This window comes from Cetorhinus maximus, chromosome 1 (genome assembly GCF_964194155.1).
Source record: "Cetorhinus maximus chromosome 1, sCetMax3.hap1.1, whole genome shotgun sequence".
Taxonomy (NCBI): domain Eukaryota; kingdom Metazoa; phylum Chordata; class Chondrichthyes; order Lamniformes; family Cetorhinidae; genus Cetorhinus; species Cetorhinus maximus.
Genome location: NC_135879.1, coordinates 165,671,258 through 165,696,324, shown reverse-complemented (window position 1 = coordinate 165,696,324; position 25,067 = coordinate 165,671,258). Strand labels below are relative to the sequence as shown.

The window sequence follows — 25,067 nt, the reverse complement described above, 5'->3', positions numbered from 1 at the left end:
ACACACACACATACTCACAGTCTCCCACTCACACACTTGCAGTCTCTGTCTCAGATACACTCATTCACTTGTATTTTTTCTCATACTCATACATACACACACAGGCACACACACTGACACATACTGACAAACACTCACACACACAACCACTGGGCCATATTTTCACCATCGAGGCGAGTAGTTGGAGTTGAGAAATTTCCCAGCTCAGCCCAGCCAACTTGGGGATAAAGTGGCCCAATGGCATGGATTTTCAATCTGGGGACGGTGGAAAGGGTTGGGGGAGCAGCGTTGTGCCACACCATCTGACACAGATTGGAGGCGGCCACAGGGGCTGTCGAATGTCAAGACCTCCTGTTTAAAAGACCCACCTCAGTTCTCAGTTCTCTGGAACTTTGTCCCAGTTGTTTTGTTAAATATTAGGCCCTTTAGCCCTTACCCTTCACTCCTCCTCCCCCACCATCCACTCCTCATGCCCTATCCATGCCAACTCCCATCCACTACCAATACTCTCATACTCTCCATGCCAACTCACAACACTTCCCACCAGCCTTTGTGTGAAAAAGCCCATTCAACCAGTTTGCACTCCATACAGAACCCTACAGCAACAATTACAAGTTTGGAAATGCTTAAAAAAACAGCTATTCATAACTTCCTTAAGAAAAACTGCCACTGCTACAACCCTATTAAAATGTCAATGAATTAATGACTATAAATCAAGCAATGTTTTTCCTTCAATGCATCTGTTTCAACAAAGAAAACCTTTATAGAAGTCTGGGTTCTCAGCCAAGTATGCATAATGAGGCTTCAACAATTCAAAAATGACAAAAAAACCAAAAATTCAACAGATCAGTTTTATACAACCTGTCCTCATAATTTGGCCTCAGTATCATTCTGTTGAACCTGCACTGTATCTCTTCCAAGGGTGGAATCCTCCCAGATTTGCAGTAAGGCAGTAGTGGGCGGGTAAAAGAACATTTTAGCAGCTGGCTGCAATGGCGGGCGGGTTTTTATTTGCCGGCCAAGCCGTTACCTCGCGGCTTCTTCACGCCAGGCGCCATATGTGAAGTGCAGCTGTTCGTATACCTCGCAGCGCTTCCAGCCTAGGATTGCTGCACAGAAGACATGACCCCAAAAGGCAAGAAGAGTCCAAGCCCTGATTCAGGGACACCTTATGGACACTGTTGGAGCCCGCTGTGAATCCCTCTAGCCCAGTTTTGGCCACAGGAGGCCCATCAGTCTCACCACTTTGGCTTCGGAGGCGGTGGCAGAGGTGGTGAGTGCCAACACTGCACAGAAGAGAGCGGCCATCCAGTGCAGAAAATGGATGAATGATCTCATCCGTGCCGTCAGCGTAAGTCAACCATCTCATCACTCTAAACTCACACACTTACAAGCCCATCACATAATCACTGGTATTTCACTCACTGCCAGCTCACTCTCTCACACACTCTCACATCTCCATCTGGCCTCATCTCCTCTGGAGATTGCCCACTCAGCCCTCACCAGCTTGAGGCCACTTGCACAGTTCACATGTGCCCCCACACACACCCTGGTATACCCCCCTTCCCCAGTACAGCCCTCACCCTTCAGCCTCTTCCCTTGCCCCAGGCCACTTCTCCCCCTTCCCAAGGAAGCCCTAGCCCTGCAGCCATTGAAAAGCCACCCCCACCTTATGGCTGGTCTGGTAGGTAAAGACCTGTCCATGAGCCCCCTAAAAGTGATGTGGTGGTGTCTGTGAAGCCTGGCATTGATGACTGTGAGTGCTGCCCGAAGCAAGGTAGGTAAACAAACCTTGAAGTCCCGAGTGAAGTGCAGCTCACTAGGTGCACGTTGCTTATGTTCAGTTGTGAAACTCGTCGGTGTGAATGCTCAGATGATCCAGCATCATGGGGATGATTCTGGTGAGCTGGGCTTATAATGATACACAGATGTATTACAATGAAGCTCCCGATGTGCAGTGGTGGGAAATGTAGCCCACCATTGAAGGGTGGAGTAGAAGATTGCAAACTGGTTTCATGAGATCGTGAAACCGATTTTTGGCCTTCCCGCCATATTATCTGCTCTTTCCCACCATGATGCCCGACGCCAGCAGGCATGGAAAATTCTGCCCCAAGGACAATATAGTGCCTCCTGAGGTGCAGTGCCCAGAACTGAATCCAGTATTCCAGATCAGCTGTGACTAAAACTCAATACAACTATAGCATAACTTCCATCCCCCTTGTATTCCAGCTCTCTTGAGAAAAAAAGATACCATTCCATTAGCCTTTCTAATTACTTGTTGTACCTGCGCATTCAATTTTAGAGATTTGTGTACTTGGATATCCAAATCCTTTTGCTCTTGTACAGTGTCTAATCTCTTGCCATTTAAAAAAAAAATATTCTGATCGGGTGTTCTTGGATCCAAGATGAATGACCTCACACTTCAACATGTTGAACTCCATCTGCCAGTTTTGTCAGCTCATTTAATCTATCCATGTGTCTTGGAACTCCCTGCTCCCATCTACACAACTTACTGTGATCTCTTTAAATTATATTTACAACTTTTTGAGCCAGAAGTTGGATTTGTTACTGTCTGCTCCTTCAGCACTGAGTACCCTTAGAGCTCCAAATACTATGGGTGGCATGCTCACATACTTGTGGGGTGAATTGTGCTGGATGCTAGATTAGTGAGAGCATTAGTATGCATGCCACAGTGAGTGTCTGCCAGAAATACGCAGAGCAGGCAGATCATTACATCAATCAGAAAAACTGTTTTAATGACAATTATACCATTTTGGAGTTCAATGCTCCAGCTAACACCCTCTCTCAATTTCACACAACTCAACATGCATTCAGCTGCAAGCAAGATCCCCCACCACCACCAACACTATTTATAGGGATCAACAACTATTTATAGGTTAATTGCTGGTTGATTTCTTCTGGTTGCTGTTTCGATTATGCAAATTTTTGGTGTTTCCTATAATTATTTCAAATAGTGGAAGTTTACAAGGGGTGATGTGGCAGGTATTGAAGGACATTTTTGCTGACTTAAAGGCTTCTGCATGAACCTGTTGCTCCATCAATAGGCATTCCTCTTGGAATACACCAGGATTTAGAGAATGAACGGAGATTACACAGAGCAGGACATGCTGCTGGAAGAGGCAGGAAGAAGGAAAAAAGGGCTCGGTGAAGGAGGACATATTCATCTAGATTGCCCATGGAGCAATTCTCCTATCTGAACTTCAGGAAGGAACAATGTGTCAAACTTCTGTGCTTCAGATGACCGTGACGATGAACCTGTATGCACTTGGCTTCCTGCAGGGTAGAGATGGAGATATTTGCAACATCTCAAAGTTTACAGTCTGCTGTTGTATAAGAATGATGACTAAGTCTCTCTATTCAAAGAGAGCTAATCACATTTCATTATTTCTTGTCAGAGAGCAGCAAATGGAGTCAGAATGTGGCTTCATAAGTATTACAAGCTTCCTCATATCCAGGGTGACATTGACTATACACATGTTGTTTTGAGGCTACAAATTAACTGGGATATACCACAAATATAAGGGATTCCACAGTTAGCTTAAGTTGAAGCTCATGGAATTGTAGGACAATTATTGACCTGGTTAGGAAATTGACCAAGTGAAAGGTGGCAGAGAGTAGGGATAATTGGCAGAATGTGACTTGTGGACTTCCAAAAGGATCTATATTGAGGCCTGAAGTACTCAGGAAGAAAGTCACATTTTAAAACTCGCTGAGGACACCCCCAGAATTGGTGGCATTGTAAGCCATGTAGATGGAAGCATAACATTACAAAGAGATTTTTTTTTATTATTCATTCATAGGATGTGGGTTTCGCTGGCTGGGCCAGCATTTATTGCCTATCCCTAATTGCCCTTGAGAAGGTGATGGCGAGCTGCCTTCTTGAACCACTGCAGTACATGTGGTGTAAGTACACCCACAGTGCTGTTAGGAAGGGAGTTCCAGGATTTTGACCCAGCAACAGTGAAGGAATGGTGATATATTTCCAAGCCAGGATGGTGACTGGCTTGGAGGGAAACTTCCAGATGGTGGTGTTCCCATTTTTCTGCAGTCCTTGTCCTTCTAGATGGTAGTGGTCGTGGGTTTGGAAGGTGTTATTGAAGGAGCCTTAGTGAATTCCTGCAGTGCATCTTGTAGATGGTACACACTACTGCTACTGTTCATCAGTGGGGGAGGGAGTGAATGTTTTGTGGATGTGGTGCCAATCAAGTTGGTTGCTTTGTCCTGGATGGTGTCAAGCTTCTTCAGTGTTGTGGGAGCTGCACTCATCCAGGCAAGTGGGGGGCAGTCCATCACACTCCTGACTTGTGCCTTGTAGATGGTGGACAGGCTTTGGGGAGTAAGGAGGTGGGCTACTAGCCACAGGATTCCTAACCTCTGACCTGCTCTTGTAGCCATGGCATTTATATGGCTAGTCCAATTCAGTTTCAGGTCAATGGTAACCCCCAGTTAGTGGGGGATTCAGTGATGGTAATGCCATTGAACATCAAGGGGCAATGGTTAAATTGTTGGAGATGGTCATTGCCTGGAGCCTATGTGGTGTGAATATTACTTGCCACTTGTCTGCCCAAGCCTGGATATTGTCCAGGTCTTGCTGCATTTGGACATGGACTGCTTCAGCAACTGAGGAGTCGCAAATGGTGCTGGACTTGGTGCAATCATTAGTGAACATCCCCACTTCTGACCTTTTGATGGAACGAAGGTCATTGATGAAGCAGCCGAAGGTGGTTGGGCCAAGGACACTACCCTGAGGAACTCCTGCAGTGATGTCCTGGAACTGAGATGGCTGTCCTCCAACAACAACAACCATTTTTCTTTGTGCTAGGCATGACTCCAACCAGTGGAAAGTTTTCCCCCTTATTCCCATTGACTCCAGTTTTGCTAGGGCTCCTTGGGCCACCCTTGGTCAAATGCTGCCTTGATGTCAAGGGCAGTCAGTCTCACCTCACCTCGATAGTTCTGCTCTTTTGTCCATGTTTGAACCAAGACTAATGAGGTCAGGAGCGGAATGTCCCTGGCGGAACCTAAACTGGGCATCAATGAGCAGGTTATTGGTAAGCAAGTGCCGCTTGATAGCATTGTTGATGACCCTTTCCATTACTTTATTGATGAAGAAGAGTAGACTGACGGGCGTTAATTGGCCGGGTTGTTTTTTTTATTCATTCATGGGATGTGGGCTTCGCTGGCTGGGCCAGCATTTATGCCCATCCCTAGTTGCCCTTGAGAAGGTGGTGGTGAGCTGCCTTCTTGAACCGCTGCAGTCCATGTGGTATAGGTACACCCGCAATGTTGTTAGGAAGGGAGTTCCAGGATTTTGACCCAGCGACAGTGAAGGAATGGCGATATATTTCCAAGTCAGGACGATGGGTGACTTAGAGGGGAACTTCCAGGTGGCAGTGTTCCCATCTATTTACTGCCCTTGTCCTTCTAGATGGTAATGGTCCTGGGTTTGGAAGATGCTGTCGAAGGAGCCTTGGTGAATTCCTGCAGTGCGTCTTTTAGATGGTACACACTGCTGCTCCTGTGCATTGGTAGTGAAGGGAGCGAATGTTTGTAGACGTGGTGCCAATCAAGTGGGCTGCTTTGTCCTGGATGGTGTCAAACCTCTTGAGTGTTGTGGGAGCTGCACTCATCCAGACAAGTGGGGAATAGTCCATCAAAGTCCTGACTTGTGCCTTGTAGATAATAGGCAGGCTTTGGGGAGTCAGGAGGTGAGTTACTCATTGCATGGTGCCTAGCCTCTGACCTGCTCTTGTAGCCACAGTATTTATATGGCTAGTCCAGTTCAGTTTCTGGTCAATGGTAACCCCCAGGATGTTGATAGCGGGGGATTCAGTGATGGTATTGCCATGAACATCAAGGGGCGATGGTTGGATTCTCTCTTGTTGGAGATGGTCATTGCCTGGCACTTGTGTGGCATGAATGTTACTTGCCACTTGCCAGCCCAAGTCTGGATGTTGTCCAGGCCTTGCTGCATTTGGACATGAACTGCTTCATTATTTGAGGAGTCACAAATGGTGCTGAACATTGTGCAATCATCAGCGAACATCCCCACTTCTGACCTTATGATGGAAGGAAGGTCATTGATGAAGCAGCTGAAGATGTCCTGCGTTTTCAGTACAGGACATACTTGGGCAATTTTCCAACTAGCCAGGTAGATGCCTGTGTTGTAGCAGTACTGGGACAGCTTGTCTAGGGGCACGGTAATATCTGGAGCACAAGTCTTCAGTATTATTGATGGAATATTGTCAAGGCCCATAACCTTTGTCGCATCCAGTGCCTTCAGCAGTTTCTTGATATCATGTGGAGTGAATCGAATTGGCTGAACACTGGCATCTGTGATGCTGGGGACCTCTGGAGGACACTGAGATGGATCATCCACTCAGCTATTCTGGCTGAAGATTGTTGCAAATGCTTTAGCCTTATCTTTTGCACTCATGTGCTGGGCTCCCCCATCATTGAGGATGGGGATATTTCTGGAGCCTCCTCCTCCAGTGAGTTATTTAATTGTCCACCACCATTCAGAATGGGATGTGACAGGGCTGCAGAGTTTAGATCTGATCCGTTGGTTGTGGGATCGCTTAACTCTGTCTATCACTTGTTCCTTATGCTGTCTGGCATGCAAGTAGTCCTGTGTTGTTTTAGCTTCACCAGGTTGAGACCTCAGCCTGGTGCTGCTCCTGACATGCCCTCCTGCAATCTTCATTGAACTAGAGTTGATCCCCTGGCTTGATGGTAATGGTAGAGTGGGGTATATGCCGGGCCATGAGGTTACAGATTATGTTCGAGTGCAATTCTGCTGCTGCTGATGGCCCACAGCTCCTCATGGATGCCCAGTCTTGAGTTGTCAGTTCTGTTAGAAATCTATCCCATTTAGCACGGTGGTGGTGCCACACAACACGATAGAGGGTATCCTCAATCTGAAGGCGGGACTTCGCCTCCACAAGGATTGTGTGGTGGTCATTCTTACCGATATTGTTATGGACAGATGCATCTGCAGCAGGCAGGTTGTTAAGGATGAGGACAAGTGTGTTTTTCCCTCTTGTATAGAAACATAGAAACTAGGAGAAGGAGTAGGCCATTCGGCTCTTCGAGCCTGCTCCACCATTCAATATGATCATGGCTGATCCTCTATCTCAACGCCATACTCCCACTTTCTCTCTATACCACTTGATGCCCCTAATATCCAAAATATTATCAATTTCTTTCTTGAATATACTCAGTGACCTGGCCTTCACAGCCTTTTGTGGTAGAGAATTCCATATGTTGACCACCCTCTGAAGAAATCTTTCCTCATCGCAGTCCTAAATGGCCTGCCCCATATCCTGAGACTGTGGCCCCTGGTTCTAGACTCCCCAACCAGGGGAAACATCCTCCCTGCATCTAGTCTGTCTAGCTCTGTTAGAATTTTATACGTTTCAATCAGATCCCCTTTCATTCTTCTAAACTCAAGTGAATACAGGCCCAGTCGAAACAATCTCTCCTCATACAACAGTCCTACCAGCCCCGGTATCAGCCTGGTGAACCTTCGCTGCACTCCCTCTGTGGCAAGTATATCCTTTCTTAGGCAGGGAGACCAAAACTGCACACAATACTCCAGGTGTGGTCTCACTAAGGCCCTGTATAACTGCAGTAGACACCCCTACTTCTGAACTCAAATCCTCTTGCAATGAAGGCCAACATAAGGCTTTATAAGGCTCTGGTCAGACCACATTTAGAATATTGTGAGCAATTTTGGGCCCCGTATCTCAGGAAGGATGTGCTGGCCCTGGAGAGGGTCCAGAGGAGGTTCACGAGAATGATCCCAGGAATGAAAGGCTTAACATATGAGGAACATTTGAGGACTCTGGGTATATACTCGATGGAGTTTAGAAGGATGAGGGGGGATCTGATTGAAACTTACAGAATACCGAAAGGCCTGGATAGAGTGGATGTGGGGAAGATGTTTTCATTAGTAGGAGAGACTAGGACCCGAGGGCACAGCCTCAAAGTAAAGGGAAGACCTTTTAGAACAGAGATGGGGAGAAACTTCTTTAGCCAGAGAGTGGTGAACCTATGGAATTCATTGCCACAGAAGGCTGTGGAGGCCAGGTCATTGAGTGTATTTAAGACCAAGATAGATAGGTTCTTGATTGGTAAGGGGATCAAAGGTTACGGGGAGAAGGCGGGAGAATGGGGTTGAGAAACTTATCAGCCATGATTGAATGGCGGAGCAGACTCGATGGGCCGAATGGCCGAATTTCTGCTCCTATGTCTTATGGTCTTATGGTCTAACATACCATTTGCCTTCCTAATTGCTTGCTGCACCTGCCTGTTTACTTTCATTGACTGGTGTACAAGGACACCCAGATATCTTCGTACATCCATATTTCCCAATATGTCACCATTTAAATAATACTCTGCCTTTCTGTTTTTCACACCGAAGCATTTAACTTCACATTTATCCATGTTATCCTGCATCTGCCATGTGTTTGCCCACACACACAACTTGTCTAAATCACTCTGAATCCTCCTTGCATCCTCCTCACAGCTCACAACCCACCCAGTTTTGTGTCATCAGCAAACTTGGAAATATTGCATTTAGTTCCCTCATCCAAGTCATTTATATATATCATGAATAGCTGGGGCCTGAGCACTGATCCCTGTCCTGAGCACTGATCCCTCTGGTACACCACTAGTCACCGCCTGCCATCCGGGAAAAAGACCCATTTATTCCCACCCTCTGTTTCCGGTCTGTAAACCAATTCTCAATCCATGCTAGTATATTACCCCCAATCCCATGTGCTTTAATTTTTCCCACTAGCCTCTTATGTGGGACCTTATCAAAATCCTTCTTGAAATCCAAATACACCACATCCACTGGTTCTCCCTTATCTATTCTACTAGTTACATCCTCAAAAAACTCCAGTAGATTAGTTAAGCATGATTTCCCTTTCATAAACCCTTGCCGACTTTGTCTGATCCTGTTAATGCTTTCCAAGTGTTCTGTAATGATCTCTTTTATAATAGACTCTAGCATTTTCCCCACTACTGATGTTAGGCTGTTGTTGGTTCCCTCACCACCTGCTGCAGACCCAATCTAGCAGCTATGTCCTTTAGGACTCGACCAGCTCGGTCAGTAGTGGTGCTACCGAGCCACTCTTGGTGATAGACATTGATGTCCCCCACCCAGAATACATTCTGCACCCTTGCCGCCCTCAGTGCTTCCTCCAAGTGTTGTTCAACATTGAGGAGCACTAATTCATCAGCTGGGGGAGGGCAGTACATGGTGATCAGCAGGAGGTTTGACCTGATGCCATGAGACTTCTTGGGTTCCGGAGTCAATGTTGAGGACTCCCAGGGCAACTTCCTCCTGACAGTATACAACTGTGCCGCCTCCTCTGCTGGGTCTGTCCTGCCGATGGAACAGGACATACCCAGGGATGGTGATGGTGGTGTCTGGGACATTACCTTTAAGGTATGATTCTGTGAGGATGACTATGTCAGGCTGTTGCTTCACTAGTCTATGAGACAGCTCTCCCAATTTTGGCACTAGCCCCCAGATGTTAGCAAGGAGGACTTTGCAGGGTTGACAGGGCTGAGTTTGCCATTGTCGTTTCCGGTGTCTAGGTCGATGCCGGGTGGTCTGTTCGGTTTCATTCCTTTTTTGTGACTTTGTAGTGGTTTGATGCAACTGAGTGGCTTGCTAGGTCATTTCTGAGGGCATTTAAGAGTCAGCCAAATTGCTGTGTGTCTGGAGTCACATGTAGGCCAGACCAGGTAAGGACAACAGATTTCCTTCCCTAAAGGGCATTAGTGAGCCAGATGGGTTTTTACAACAATCGACAATGGTTTAATGGTCATTGATAGTCTGAGTGAAGGAGAAAAACTTTGGCAAATAGATTTCAATGTAGGTGAATGTGAGTTAATTCACTTTGGACCTAATAGGATAGAACAGGATACTTTCTAAATGGTGAAAAGCTAAGAACAGTGGAGGTCCAAAGAGGCTTTGGGGGTCCAGATGCATAGATCATTAAAATGTCATGTCTAGTTATAGAAAATAATCAAAAAGGTTAATGGAATGCTAGATTCATACATCTCGAGAACTGGAATCCCTGGCACTGGAAGTCATGCTTTAACTATACAAATCCACCATTAGACCGTACCTGGAGTACTATGAGCAGTTCTGGGCACCGCAGCTTAGGAAAGATATCTTAGCCTTGGACAGAGCACTGTGTAGAGTTACTTGAATGATTCCTAGTTCCACATTTTTGTGTGGGCTCAGCAAAACCCCACCTGCGCAATTTTGTGCAATCTAAAATGCATTCTCATGTGTGACTTTGCCTGGGATTTTTGTCTTTTCACACAGGGATCAGGTTCACAATGCATTTTGCGAGCTGTGATAGAATGCATGAGGAGTGTAGGTGTGGAGGTGGACCAGTTAGAAGGCCTGCCTTGGTTTGCCAACACAGCAGCCCAGCTCCCAACACTGGTCAAAGGCACCCTAATCCTCACCCCGCAACCTCCTCACCCCTACCCACCCCATAACACCCATATTGATCATGCCACCTCCATACCTGCTCACCCCCAATCTACACCATGACATCCCATGTCCACTCAGATTGCCAATGCTATATCTATGATCCCTCACCCACCATCCACCCCATGTCACATCCATGCGCCCTCAGATCCCCCATGTCACCCTATGCACCCTCAGATCCCCCATGTCACCCCATGCACCGTCAGATCCCCCATACCATCCCAGGCTACGTCTATGACCCACATGTATCCACCATAGTCCCTCACCTGCTATGAACTTTGTGCAATACTCAGGAGCTAAGCAATAACAATGGAAATTATTTTAAAATCAACGGGAAAAAATAAACCTCTAACAACCTAATAAAATCTTGAATTCAAACACACTGGGTGGAATCATCCCAGATTTGCAGAAGTATGTTAGCGGGCGGGTAAAACAACGTTGTACCCGCCGGCTGCAATGGCGGCTTTTCACGCCGTATCGTCCCAGACCCTCCACATTAACTATGCATTCCCAGGAAACACGGCATTTCCATGACGGGCAGGCTTTCATTCACCCGCCATGATATCATCTCACCGCTTCATCACACTGGGCGCCATATTTAAAGTGCAGCTGCACGCACCTCTCAGTGCTTCCAGCCCACAACTGCTGCAAAGAAGACATGACCCCGAAAGGCAAAAAGACAGCAGCCCCCTGATTCAATGAAGCATGCCTCGAGCACCTTTTGAATGTAGTGGAGGCTCGCCGTGATGTCCTCTATCCCCACTCTGACCGCAGGATGGGCAGCAAACTCACTAATCCAACTTGGGAGGCAGTGGCAGCGGCGGTCAGTGCCAATGCCCTGCAAAGAGGACAGGCACCCAGTGCCACAAGAGGATGAATGAACTCCTCCATTCCACCAGGGGAAGTCACTCTTCTCATCACTCTCAACTCGTACACTCACAAACCTCATCACACATCTACAGGGATCTCACTCACTGCCAGCTCAAGGGACATCACCATTCACTCTCTCACACTCAGTCATTGTCCTCATCCCGTCAATTGGACCACTCACCACCCACACATGCCAGGCATACTTATCATCTGGCCTGGCAGGCATCCTGCTTACACTGTCTCCATCTCTAGTTATGCAGGACAAGCTGGCACACAACAAGAGGGAGGAGTCGCAGACCAGTGGAGGAATGGCAGAAATCAAAGTTCTCAAGGAGTTTGAAAACAGGGCCATCCAACTGGCAGGCGGGGTTCTGGACCATTCCTGTGCTGACGGTGAGGTCAATGGTACTCTAATAAGTGAGGATCCAGCAGTGCAACATCCATCAGACAACCATGCTGTGAGTGATGTGCCCTGTCTCACAGGCCATTGCCATGCACTAATTAGCTCCCCTTTCTTTCTGGGAAACTGCCAAGGGAGTCCATGACCCAAGGCCTCCAAGCAAGCCCCGAGGGAAGTTCAGAAGAGGAATCTGCTAAAACTTCCTGAATACCCATCACAGTGCTCACCCATGCCAGTAGCCCCCGGATCACAATCTGGTGAGCACATCACTGTCTGATCCACAGCAGGCGGCAGCAGGGAATTCCCAGGTGTCTGGCACTCAGAGGACTGCTGGAGGCCAGAATGTTGCTGAGTCCAAATCAGATGAGGAGCCTCTGGACTCGGTCATGTCACAGTTGCTAGAGCTGCAAAGGCAAGCTCGGGAACATCAGGAAGGGATGTCTGCTGCACTCCTCAGATTGCAAGGCACGATTAAGGAGTCCATCCACCTTCAGTCTGAAGTGATAGCACCGGCATGCCAACGCACTGAGGTCAACACTGGTAGGATGCAGCCTCTATGGAGACCTTGGTCCAGGTTATCGCTCCAGCACTGCTACACGGACTGAACTCCATCGCTGATGCCATAGTTGGCCTCCAACAGTGTCAACACGAGAGGGGTGTGGGGCAGCCCAATCCCACTCCAGCTACCCCTTCTCCTCAAGGAGTCAAGCAGGGGCCCTTGGGCACCCTTAGGGAGGAGCATCAGCAGGTATACCCTCTGGGGCCATCCATCCAGGTGACTCCAGGAGTGTCCGGCCCATCCGAATCCCCTCTTCCTGTGACCCCAGCAGCTCCAGCTCCACAGGCTGAGGAGGTTGCCACTGCCAAACAGCAGGACCCCGAAAGCAGACCAGGGCCCTTGAGGTCTCAGCCCTCCAGAGGACCCCCACCAAGGTCGTTACAGACAGTGCGTAGCAGTCAACAGGCCGCCTCCACCTCTGCTGTGGGTGTATGGGGAACACTAAGACATAGTGGCAGGTTTAGGAAGGTTAAGGAGATGTAGTTGCACAGCCTGGGCACAGGTGTTAATCACTTGTACATAATGTTCGCTATTGTCAATAAACTCCCAAGAATGTCTCCCTGCCTATGGTTCCTTGATCTGAGGAGTAGTGGTCTTGTCACTCAGATGTGAAACCTTTCTACAAAAGATAAAGGCAGATGTCTCAGTCCAGGGCCTCTCCCCTGTGCTTTGTGCAGCCTTCAGACCACAGTGATGGTCCAGCCTCACACTCCCTGGAAACATTACTGATGCCTGCACATCGATGGTGCTTGTCATTGCTGCCAGAATGTTGTCGGCAGGCATCATAGAGTTCCGTCATTCTCTCTGTGTGCTCTCAGCACCTTTAAGGTGGGGCTGGCCCCCATCTCCAAAGCATCTGTGACCAGTGAAACTGTGCTCCTGAAGGGCTCAAGTGCTGAAGGCGGACAAAGGATCATATGCTTATAAATTTTCATGGCTGCATCTCTATGACATGACCCTGATCACAGAGCGTAAGCGAGCTGCCCTCGGCCAGACCAGAGTCAGACATTCTCAGAGGCAATGTGAAGATCTATGAAGTGTCCTCACTGCATGTCATCATCATCCTCCTGCAATTGAGTGACTATTAGGTCCTCCGCTGCATCTCCATGACAGGAGCATTATCACAGTGGGTATGTGCGTTGCCATAAGCCAGGCTGGAGTCAAACATTCATAGATGTAAACAATCATAGATGCAATGTGAGGATCTTATGGTATCTCCTCATTACATGTCATCATCATCTTCCACAAATCTAGCAGTTATGAGGGCCTCCCAAGAGCGCCTGCCTCGTCTGACCTGTTCGATGGCCTCATCGCCATCACCGTCACTTTCGAGGACCTCGTCACCCTCATCCCGATTGACATCTTCCTCATCAGAGGCATCCAGCTCCTGCAATTCCTCCTTAGCCACCTCCTCTCCGTATCGCAGCACCAGGTTGTAAATGGCACAGCAACCAACGACAATGTGTGACACCCTCTGTGGACTATATTGCAGAGCTCCTCCAGACTGGTCCAGGCACCAGAACCTCATCTTCAACATCCAGATGGTTTGCTCCACCAAGCTGCAAGTTGCAGCATAAGCCTCGTTATACCTTCGCTCTGCTGCAGTCTGAGGCCACCACACAATTGTCATCAACCACATTCTCTGCAGGTAGCCTTTGTCCCCGATAGCTCATCCCTGCAACTTCTGTGGACCCTAGAAGACTTCAGGAATCTGTGACCGACAGAGAATGTAGGATTCATGCACACTCCCTGGAAAACCATGCTCAGATCTGCAGGGTGTGTTTGTGGTAGTCGCACATCAGCTGCATGTGCAGCGAATAGAAACCCTTGCAGCTGATGTAGTTGACCCCTTGTTGCGGCAGAGACTTGAGCGCCAGGCGTGTGCAGTCGACGGCACCTGTGGGAAACTTGAGATCTGGGTAAATCCAATTGCTCTTGCATCCTGGTTCTCCTGATCCCAGGTGAAATGCACAAAGCTGTGTGCCCTTGTGAAGGTGGCATCTGTGACCTCATGGATGCATTTGTGGGTGGAGGCTTGTGATAACCTGTGCAGCCCTGAAAGGAGCCGCTGGTATAGAAATTGAGCGCCGCTGTCACCTACACAACCACTGGCAGTGGATGCCCTCCATGTCCACGTGACACCAAATCATGCAGTAGCTCACAAATGTGACCGACCAGTTCCCTAGACATGCACAGTCTTCAGCGATACTGGTTCTCGGTCATCTGCAGGAATGAAAGGCGGTGTCTATAGACCCTGGGTCTAGCTAGACACCAACCAGAGATGGCTCGCTGTGGTTTTTCGGCGGCGTGTGCAGGAGCCCCAGCCGCCCCTCTTCCAGAGGCTGTTGCTTCTCCCTCTGCGCAGACAGGAGCCCCAGCCGCTCCTTCATCCAGAGGATGCTGCTCCTCTATCTGTGCAGCCAGGGCCTCAATCACTCTCTTCTCCATCGTCTTCACTCTCTGTATGCCATGAGGCATTCCGCTAGTTCACCAGGCTCCATGCTCCTTCTGCAGAATGAAAGAGCGAGATGCGTGGGTTAGCACGGGTGTACTAAGAACCTCTCTTGGTTAAGCCTGAAGGCCACTTAACGCATCCTGGGGAGTGCTAGCCAACATTTGGATGGCCAAAGATTAGTGCGCAGCATGGCTGCCCAAAACCCCATCCATCTCCACCCCACTCCAGCCGACCGATTGGCAGCAGCTTTGCCCACTGGACTGCATGCTGTGCTCTCAGCACAGGCACAGACATTCTCTTAACCTGCGCTGCAAGGATACGTTGTCAGCTTGAACCATAGGGGAGACTGGTCCAAACCGGGGTGATCACATTGCAAGGGGCTAGCAGCGCCTCCACTAGTGACTGCTCCATGGCCAGCTTTAGCAACGAGATTGTATGATGTGCCAAGTCATCCAACTGTTTTCTAAAATGTTCAATAGTTTGCAGTCTGTGCCCAAGGGGTAAAAAGCTTTGGTACATTTGGTGGCACTTTCAGGCCTCTGTATTGTTTGAGTGGGCAGATAAGCTAGAGGCCCGACTCCAATCATATCAATGTGGCTACTCCTGAACTGTCTGAGTTGCAGAGGAATGGTCACTTTATACAAGGTGTCCCTAATGTGTGGCCACTTCCCTCGCCCAACCCCTCCCCCACCCCACACTTGCTAATGCACTACCTTCAACCGCAGTGCCGTGTTTGTCTCCCCGCAAGTCGCCTCATCCACAGGGCAGTCTTTGCCCACCTCACAAGGCGCCTAAACCTTGAAGTCCAACAGGCATCCCTCATGAGCACTCTGCAACGTTACTGTGCACTCACCTCCGAGTTCCCCTCAATTTGCAGCCCACCATGTGCACGACTTTTATATACTGTTGTGAAGCACTTTGGCATGCAATCACACTGACCTGGTCGGACGATCCAGCGTTGGGGGATGAGCCTAGCGGCCTACCATATAATGGTATGCTGGTATATTACAATGAGGTTCCCAACCTTCATTGGCGGGTAACGCATCCTGCCATTGACGGGCTGTGCAGATGATCGCAAATTGGTTTCACGACATCGTGAAACTGATTTTTGGCCTTCTCACCATATGGTCCGCTCACGCCACTGAAGATGCCTGACGCCAGTGGGAACGGAAAATTCTGCCCACTATCATTGATTAAGTATCTATTAGGCTTGCAAACAAATAAGAAACTACACAAAGGCATATTGTGTTATTATAGCTTCTTAAAATTTCAACCGTTCTTGGACCAGTAAATCATCTGCTGAGCTGAAGCCAGTGCGCCATTTGAAACCCAGCCAAGCTTTCATAATGACTGCAGCTGTCATAACAAAAGCTTCCAGCTACATTGCCTGAAACTGGCAGAACAGAACGGTATCCCATTTCCGTTATAAAGCAGAGTGCCTGTCAATCAATGGAGGGAAGTGAGTGCAGAGATTTTTTTTCAACTTTTAAAAGCAGATATTTTTGAACAGCCAGAACTGTCATTTGATTTGAATCACAGCACAAGACATGATAGCAGAGGTTGGAAGGATGTTTTTACATGCTTTAATACATTATGGCACTTTTGACATTTTGAAAATTACTGTGATGCATGACAACAATTACATAATACTAGTCAACGTAAAGGTTAACCTACCTTTGCAGGACAGGTCCCTATGACGAATCAGTAAAACACACCAACATTATCACTCAACATCTAATAGTGACATCTGAAGACATCAAAACATTTTACACTTACCTTTCAGAATGTTCCCAATTTCTCAGTAGGCTTACCCCATTAGTCATGAATTCTCCAAGAAGATTTTAGGGCTTACATCAACACATGGGAATAGCTTGCAGGAGGAAATACAATTTTCCTGTGGTCTTCACAATGGGAACCTCAACCTTGGAAGAGGTGCAAATGTGTTTTGCACCCAAGGCCTTCCCAACCTGCCAAAAAACCATATGAAAATGGTGCTGGGTCAGGAGACCACAAGAAAATTATTTTTCCAGCGCAAAAATAACCCAAGTTCAGTATTTCACGACCCAATTCTCACCTTCAGCGGGTGATGAAAATTCAGCTCTGGGCTTCAAGGATTAGATGAGGAGGAGGGATTACACAAATTAGGGTTGCATTCCCTGGAATTTAGGAAGGACAAGGGGTCATTTAATTGAAACTTTTCAATCTATTAAGAGAACAGAAAGAGTAGACAGAGAAAAACTAGTTCCCCTGGTTGGGGAGTCTAGGTGGCCTAGTCTAAAAATTAAAGCCAGACCAATCAGGAGTGAAATTAGGAAACATTTCCACATACAAAGGGTAGTAGAAGCTTAGAACTCTCTTCTGCAAATAGCAATTGACGCTAAATCAAATGTTAATTTTAAATCTGAAATTGATGGATTTTTGTTATCCAAATATAATGAGGGATCTGGGGTAAAGTGAGGTACATGGAGTTAGGTCACAGGTCAGCCATGATCTCATTGAATGGCAGAACAGATTCAAGGAGCAAAATGGCTAACTCCTGTTCCTATGTTTCTATGCGTGCAGTCACTGCACTCTGCAACATGGGGCCACCTGCAACCCAACAAACTCTTGTGCTTGTTCCGTATATTTGTCTCTTGAAAGACAGAATAAAATAAAATTAATTCTCTTCGAGGTAGACATCCTCAGCGTTTCCTGTTTGGCAAACTGAGATGTTGTAAACATCTCCAGCTGCACCTGCAAGGAGCTGGATGCATAGAAGTTCATTGTCATGGTTTATGTGATCCTTGCCCTGCTGCAGGAAAAAGGTCACAAATCTGCTGTCGTAAAAACAAGTTGCGATTCTCCCGATGGTGTGTTTATGGCGGTCAGTTATCCCACTGACTAGTGGTGCGAACGTCATTTGCATTCATTAACATGTCATGAATGCTCATTAACACAACTGCTTGCCAGAATCTTGTCAGGCCTTCCAATCTGGCTTCACGCCAGCGGGAAATTGCGTTGACCCCAAACCTATTTGAAAAGGGGTGACATGGACAAGTCGGACCTCAGTTCGCCGGTAACTTTTGAGGTGAGTGGGACATATATAGCCTACCTGCCATAGCGCTGCACTGGTCTTGTTGCTGTCACACTGCTGGGGCTGTAAGGTTGGTCAGCTCCTGCTCTTTGCCTAGATTGTCCCAAAGAACACCACAGTGCTATGGTACTCATGCAGGCCTCTACTTTCAGAAATTAGCATTTCAACCACAGGGTGGGCTGTGAGGCGAAGGTGGGGTTACTGAACACGAGGGGGACAATGGGAAGGGAAGGCTGTGGAATGGCAGTGAGGGAGAAGGGTGAACACAAAGGGGTCAACTAGGAGGGAAGGCTGTGGAATGGCAGGGAGGGGGAAGGGCAAGCGCCAGGCGGGCCTTTCTGGCATTGCCCTCTAACCCCTTGCTGCCGCAGGAGTGAGCAGGAATCTGCTTAGAAAGAAAGTAGGAAGGCCTCCTTGTGAAGAAAGCCACTTAAAGCCAGTAGCTTCATCAGCACTGTTAAAGGGCTACTCAGAACTCAGTGGCTTTGCATCTGCATCTCAAGACTAACACATAGGAATGTAGAAATTGGGAATGCAGGCAAAAGTGAAGGAGGCACAGCTGTATCATATATGGCATTCCATTAATGAAGGCCTGTCACATGCTCACCAGAATTGACACTCCTAATGGGCCAAAGGGCATCCATTTATTGACCATGAGCAACTGATTGGTCATTAACATGTCATATCAGAGATTGAATCACAGAGATAGGTTGGGTCGCTCATCTCACTGAACCTTTAGCAGCCCATGCAGGGCTCAGGATGTTATATATCTGCGATGCCATCTTAGTCACCTCGATGTGTGTCCTAGTGTCCCAGGGACAAAGCGGCATCAGCCAACATGCAAGTAGGACAGAAAAAACTATGGACACTTACAGTCTCCAAATATGTCATCCTCTGAGCTACACTTTCTTGCCCCTTGACTCATTAATATCTTCAATGTTTCCTTTCAGAGAGTAGGCAAAAGCATATATGGATCCAGGGCTCAATGCTGCCTTTGTCAGGGTCCTAATGCAATGGAGGAGGTGAAGGAGGGAGAGGTGATTCTGCACACAGCTCCAGCAGGAGGGACATGGCCAAGAGGAGCCACAGCATGAACATGAGGGTCAGGAGGAGAGATCCAGACAACTGGGGTGACTCGCCATACCTAGGGTTTAATCACAGAAGAGTCTCCTATTTACAAATGAGTGAGAGGCAATGTCGTGTACGTCTGTGCTTGTCCCGAGTTCTGGTACATCACATATGCCACATTCTTCATGAAGACCTGATGCCATGTGGAGTTGGAGGGTATCCCCTGCCAATGGCTTTCAAGGAGACTGCAGCACTCAATTTCTTGGCCTCTGGTTCTTTCCAAGGATCAATAGGCGACCTGTACAGCATCCCTCAGTCAGCAACACATCGCTGTATAAAGAAGGTCACAGATGCCCTTTACAGGAAGGCCCATCATTATGTCAGGTTTGCTCTGGACAAAGATAGCCAGGCTGTGGGATTCACTGCCTTCACTGCCATCTCAGGCTTCCCAAGTGTGCAGGATGCAATAGACAGCACCCATGTGACTATATAGGCTCCATGGCTGCAGGCCCTAATTTTTATAAATCGCAAGGGCTATCATTACATCAATGTACAACTGGTGTGTGATCACCAGAAGCACATACTGCACATTTGTGCATGGTTCCCTGAGAGTTGTCATGACTCTTACACTTTGTGTCACTCCCAGGTACCTAAGATTTTCGAGGGGCCATTACATCTGCAGGGAGGGCTGCTTGGGGATAAAGGGTACCCACTGAAACGCTGGCTGATGACACTGGTGCATCACCCTCAGAGTCATTACAAGGCGATTTACAATGCTGCTCACAGCTCCACACGCTCCTTTATAGAGCAGACCATAGGGCTTCTGAAGATGCGTTTCAGATGCTTGCACCACTCAGGTGGCTCACTCCAATACACTCCCAACAGGGTTTCCCACATCATCACAGTGTGTTGCACCTTTCACAATCTGGCACTGCAAAGGGGTGAACCCCTGCCAGAGGATGAACTGGAGGAAGATAAGAGCTCATCGGAGGATGAAGATCTGGAGGCACAGGAACCTCACGAGTTTGCTGAGGGTCAGTATGAGCGCAATCACACCGTGGAGGAAGGAAGACATGCCCATGATACGTTAATTGCTGACAGGTTCCAGGAAGAATAAAGTTCAGTGGGGGAATATGGCCGCATCTCCAAATCGCGTAAATCTTGACGGTACCTACCAGGGTGTGTGGCCATGGGGTGCAGGGCCAAGCACAAATTCGGCAAAACTTGCTGGACCCAGGTCTTCATGGGTGGTTGCCAGCGTTCCCATGGTGACCTCGAGGTGCTCACGTGTCGGAGCTACAATATCAGACAGAACGTGGACGGACTCCTCCATCGTTCGCTCTAGTCTGCTGTGTGACTGTCGAGTCCCTGTCTGATGTGCCGCCACCTGTCATTGCAACTCCTGCATTGATTTAGCGGCTGCTTCCAGAGGCTCACCATCTGACTCAGGCTGATCAAGTGGCTGGTCTCCAGCAGCCCTTCAAGTGCCAGAGACCTGGGCTGTCCCTGCCTCCGACTGCTGCAGGGACCCGCCAGTAAGGTGTTCCCCAGAAATTCAGCCTGAGCCTAATCTATGGCTGTGCCCCACCGATGTGTGTATCTGTGAGCTGGTGGAGGGTGCGTGTGAGTGCTGTGACGGTTCTTCCAGAGCTCCCTCTTTGGATGAAGTCTGGGGCTCGCACTGGTGCTGGACTGGCATGGGGGCCTCAATCTGCTGGTGCCTAGGAAATAGAAAATAGGGTTTCAGTTAATGAGCATGAGCTAGATAAAGACTGCACGTGACTCACTGTGAATGTTAGGATTTGATGAGGTGATGGAGCTGTGATCTATACGAGGTTGGTGGGAGAGGCCAATCTCCCCTTCCCCAGAGGAGCGATCCCTGTCCTCTCCAAACAGCTTAGCTGCAGCCTCCTCAAACTCAGTGAGGGCAATTATGTCGGCCGTCCCTCTCCCGGTCTGCGATCTCCCGTGACTGTTGTGCACTAGCTTGGTCTGTATGAAGAAGAAAGAAAGGCGTGTGATGAGAAGGGATGGAGCAGAGGTTGGGTGAGGTGCATGTCCCCTGTGTGTGGTGAGCCCTCCCCAGAAGGACTAGAGGATGACGTGTGGAGATGGGATCAACATGATAGATGGCTCCAAAGAAGAGTCATACAGGCTCAAAACATTAACTCTGTTTCTCTCTCCACAGATGCTGCCAGATCTGCTGAGTTTTTCCAGCATCTTCTGTTTATATTTCAGATTTCCAGCATCCGCGGTATTTTGCTTTTATATAATGATAGATGGGATGGTGCTGATGTGAAAGTGTCAGTGAAAGAATAGGTGTTGATATGTGTCCCCTGCTAATGGTTGCGTGAGACCCCTGAAGAGAGTAGCCGTTTCAGTGCATGATGCCATGATGAGAGTTTGATATTGTAGGGAGTTGAAGGATGACTTACCCTGGTGGAGCGGATGAGATCATCCATCCTCTTCCTGCACTCAATGGCACTGCGGGTGTGGGTGCCAGCCACGCTGACTTGCTCCACGAGGGCCTCCCAGGCCGGAGAGATGAGGCTGCTGTGCTTCCTGCAGTCACCCCTGGAATAGAGCACATGCCTTTGTGCCTGCACCCCTCTGACAAAGGCCTGGAGAGCCTGGTGCGTGAAGCGGGTACTGCCTTCCTGTTCAGGTTCTTGGCCTTTCTCTTCTGGCTGCCAGACATCTCTGGTGGGCTGGAGAGAATGAGATTGTGTGTTGGACTGGCCTTTAAATATGACACCCGGACCTTCGAACCCACCAGCTGACGGCGGGCAGATGAATCAGCTCCCGAACTGCCAGGTATTTCTGACCAATAGGCGCCTTTGTATAATTAGCGAGGCTCCAACAGCATTATCGGGCACGAGTTCCCGCCATTCCAGCCAGCGGGGTGGGTGCACCTGTCACCTCATTTAGCCTCATTCATGGAAATTCTGGCCTTGAAGTCAGCAAACAGTCCTTCAATGCCTGCCACACCACTTTCTCTAGACTTTTGAAACATGAAATAATTAGGGAAAGCTCCAAAAATGTGTAGAATTGTAGCAACAGCAAGCAGAGATCAACCAGCAACTAGCCTGCAAGCATTTATTTATCCCTTTAAATAGCACCACTTCTCCTTCCTGCTGCTGAATGCATGTTCAGCTGTACAGCTTAAGACAGGGTATAGCTGGAATGTTGAGCTGTCAAATGGCAGTACTGGGGTCAAATCAATGTTGGATCCTGATTGATGCCACAGTATGCCTTCTCTGCATATCTCCGGCAGACATTCAATGCACACACAGTAATGTCTGCACCAAGATGCCTCCCAGTGCCTATGTCACAAGCATGTGCATGCTGCATATGCTGCTTTGGTGCTCTTTGGGAACATGCAATGCCCCCAAAAAATGGGCCCTATTGCAACCAATTTTTCTCACCCATATTTAATGGAGGATCCCACTGACTTCAGGCAAGTGTCCTTGCTGCCTGCTCCAACAAGCACATTAAAATAGATAACAATGGCATCAGTGTACAATGTTAGCAGGTAAATCACCTGATCAATGTTTACTCTTCAGTTTCCAACATGAAGATAGGATTAAAATTGCCCCTATAGGGGTTGTTCACACTAGTGTCCAAACTCTGAGCTTGAATTTTTCAACACTGAGATACCAACATATTGTTTTGGTTTATGTACCTGCTCATTATCAGAAAGTTTCCAAATATAGCCTAGCCATGTAGGGTAGGAGGATATCTAAAGGATGTGTTACCCTCCCGCGCTACTGAGAAGATCGTTAAGAGTGGTAACAGCAGGTGTCAACATGGAAGTTAACTGAAATCACTTAAGTACAAAAAAAAGACAAAATGTGACTTCTAAATTACAGAATATTTTTCTTTTGTATTTTAGATGCTTATCCCAAGAGATTTAATGCTCGTAGTCTTTATTTGCCTCAAGGATACTACAAGCAATACTACTACACCTGCATTGTCTACCACTGAACAAACCCATGGGGAAAGCATTAAAGTTATTTTAATCGTCATCCACTTACTGGTATTGCTTGGTATTGCTGGACTTTTGATCTGGTGCTTTGTACACACTAGATCAAAAGGTTTTAATTTCCCAAAAATGTTGACGAGGACCAGATCCATTAAACTGGATACAACACAAGATGTTCAGCAACAATACGTCTGCAATCCTCAGGCAGCTGCTGATTGTTCCATAGAGCAGTATTGTAGTTCAAACACCTCTCCAACACACCAAGTCAACCACGCACTATATTCGACTCAATCTAATTATGAGAATGTTATGATTGGTCCCGTTAGCCGAGCTGAGGAATATGTGATGAAACCTGGATACGAATCACCTGCAGATCATCAGACATGTCAGTTTTCCCAGCCCATGGATTATGATGAGGCTATTTACGAAAATAACCCATCAATGAATGATTCAGCTGTGTACTGTAACTATACCGGCCAACCAAATAATGAAAACGATGATACTTACATTATTCCAAGCGAGTAGTTACTTGCATAGTGTGAATTCCGGATTCTTATTGTACAGGAAAATAAGATCACATTGGTGTTTTTTAAGACAAGAAAAAATTGAGGAGGATTGGCTAAGTAATAGTTGTTAATACAGAATAGATAATTCAAATGCAGTTTGAAGAATAATTAGCTGAGGTTATGATGCACAAAGCAATAGAACAATGAAAATCCCACTTCAAAGAAAACGTGTGCTGGCAACTTAAGCTCGGGACATCAAATGAACTAGAAAAGAACTTTGAAAAACATTGTGCTCTATATATCAGATATTTGTTTCAAAGTTGTCTTTCCAAACTGAGATGCTGATAAAACAAAAACAGAATTACCTGGAAAAACTCAGCAGGTCTGGCAGAATCGGTGGAGTAGAATTTTAGCACTTTTCTTAGACAAATATCACCACCTTCAACACCTCTTTGATCCTTTTGTCTGTGACATCTTTTGATTATCTGCTCCTATCACTGCTTGCTTATCTCCACAATCACCACACCCTCAACTTCTCTCTCCCCCCACCCCCCCACCTTAAACCAGCTTATATTTCACCTTTCTCCTAACTATGCTTCAGTTCTGCCGAAGGGTCGTGAAGACTCGAAACGTTAACTGATTTCTTCTCCACCGATGCTGCCAGACCTGCTGAGTTTTTCCAGGTAAATCTGTTTTTGTCTTGGATTTCCAGCATCCACAGTAGCTTTTAGCTTTTTGTTTTTATATCTGAGATGTGATAAAACTAGTTTACAGAGAGAGAGAGAAAGGAGACTGTTTCCTAGTCAGAAACTTGATATCTTCGGCTCACACTTGGTCCACTCCAGAACCCGGAGGGAAGATTGCTGACAACTGAGGGGAAAAAAATCAAAAATAAATCATCCAGGCGTCGGCTAGTTGTTCATCTGATCATTTTTTTCTACAGCACTTCCATCTATTAAAGAGAAATTGCGTTCAACATAATAGCCCAGATTTTACCATTGCAGTGATGATGTCACTGTCATTACCCTGTGAATCTGACAGCAAATCCTGGCCTCAGCAGGTGCGGAGTTAAACGTGGCAATTCAGGAGCTGCCGTCAGTAATTCCCTGCTCCTCCGCGGGGCATGCTGCTGAAGTCCTTACAGATATAAAAAAAAATTAGAAATCACTGAACTTGTGTGTCTTAGCACCTTTTACCGATTATTCTCACTGTAAAAACACTTGAAAAGGTGCCACCTTGTTGAATGAAGTGTAACTGGGTTTTAAATGATGTATTAAGTCAAAATTATCACTGAACAATCTCTCTGGCTCTGAAAAGCTAATTTTTATATTTGTGGAATGTCAATCTTTCAATTCCATGCTAAAAATTCATAGATTTGTAAAGTGCTTTTTTCAAGTTTGTTTATGATATTTCAGCTTCTAGGTGAATCATATGTATATATCCCAACCTTTATTTCATGTCATGTAAAATTATAAAAAGTGAATGATAAAACCTACTTGTTACTTCCTGGTTTGCTGCCTGATAGAATTCTTCATTGTAATTAGTTACTTAGCTTGCTTCATGACATCATTATTGCTGGGTATTGGAGATGCCCAATAGCTGACACCAGAAAATGAA

At 47.2% G+C, this 25,067-nt stretch overlaps 1 long non-coding RNA gene across 1 annotated transcript in view; it reads left to right on the top strand.

The window, feature by feature from the left end:
• LOC144689826 (uncharacterized) overlaps positions 1 to 23,795 on the top strand; it is a 34,778-nt gene extending 10,983 nt beyond the window's left edge. The window contains exon 3 of the long non-coding RNA XR_013578723.1: positions 22,855 to 23,795. This is a non-coding gene — a long non-coding RNA (uncharacterized LOC144689826). The remainder of the gene's footprint in view (positions 1 to 22,854) is intronic.
• Positions 23,796 to 25,067: the final 1,272 nt, after the last annotated feature.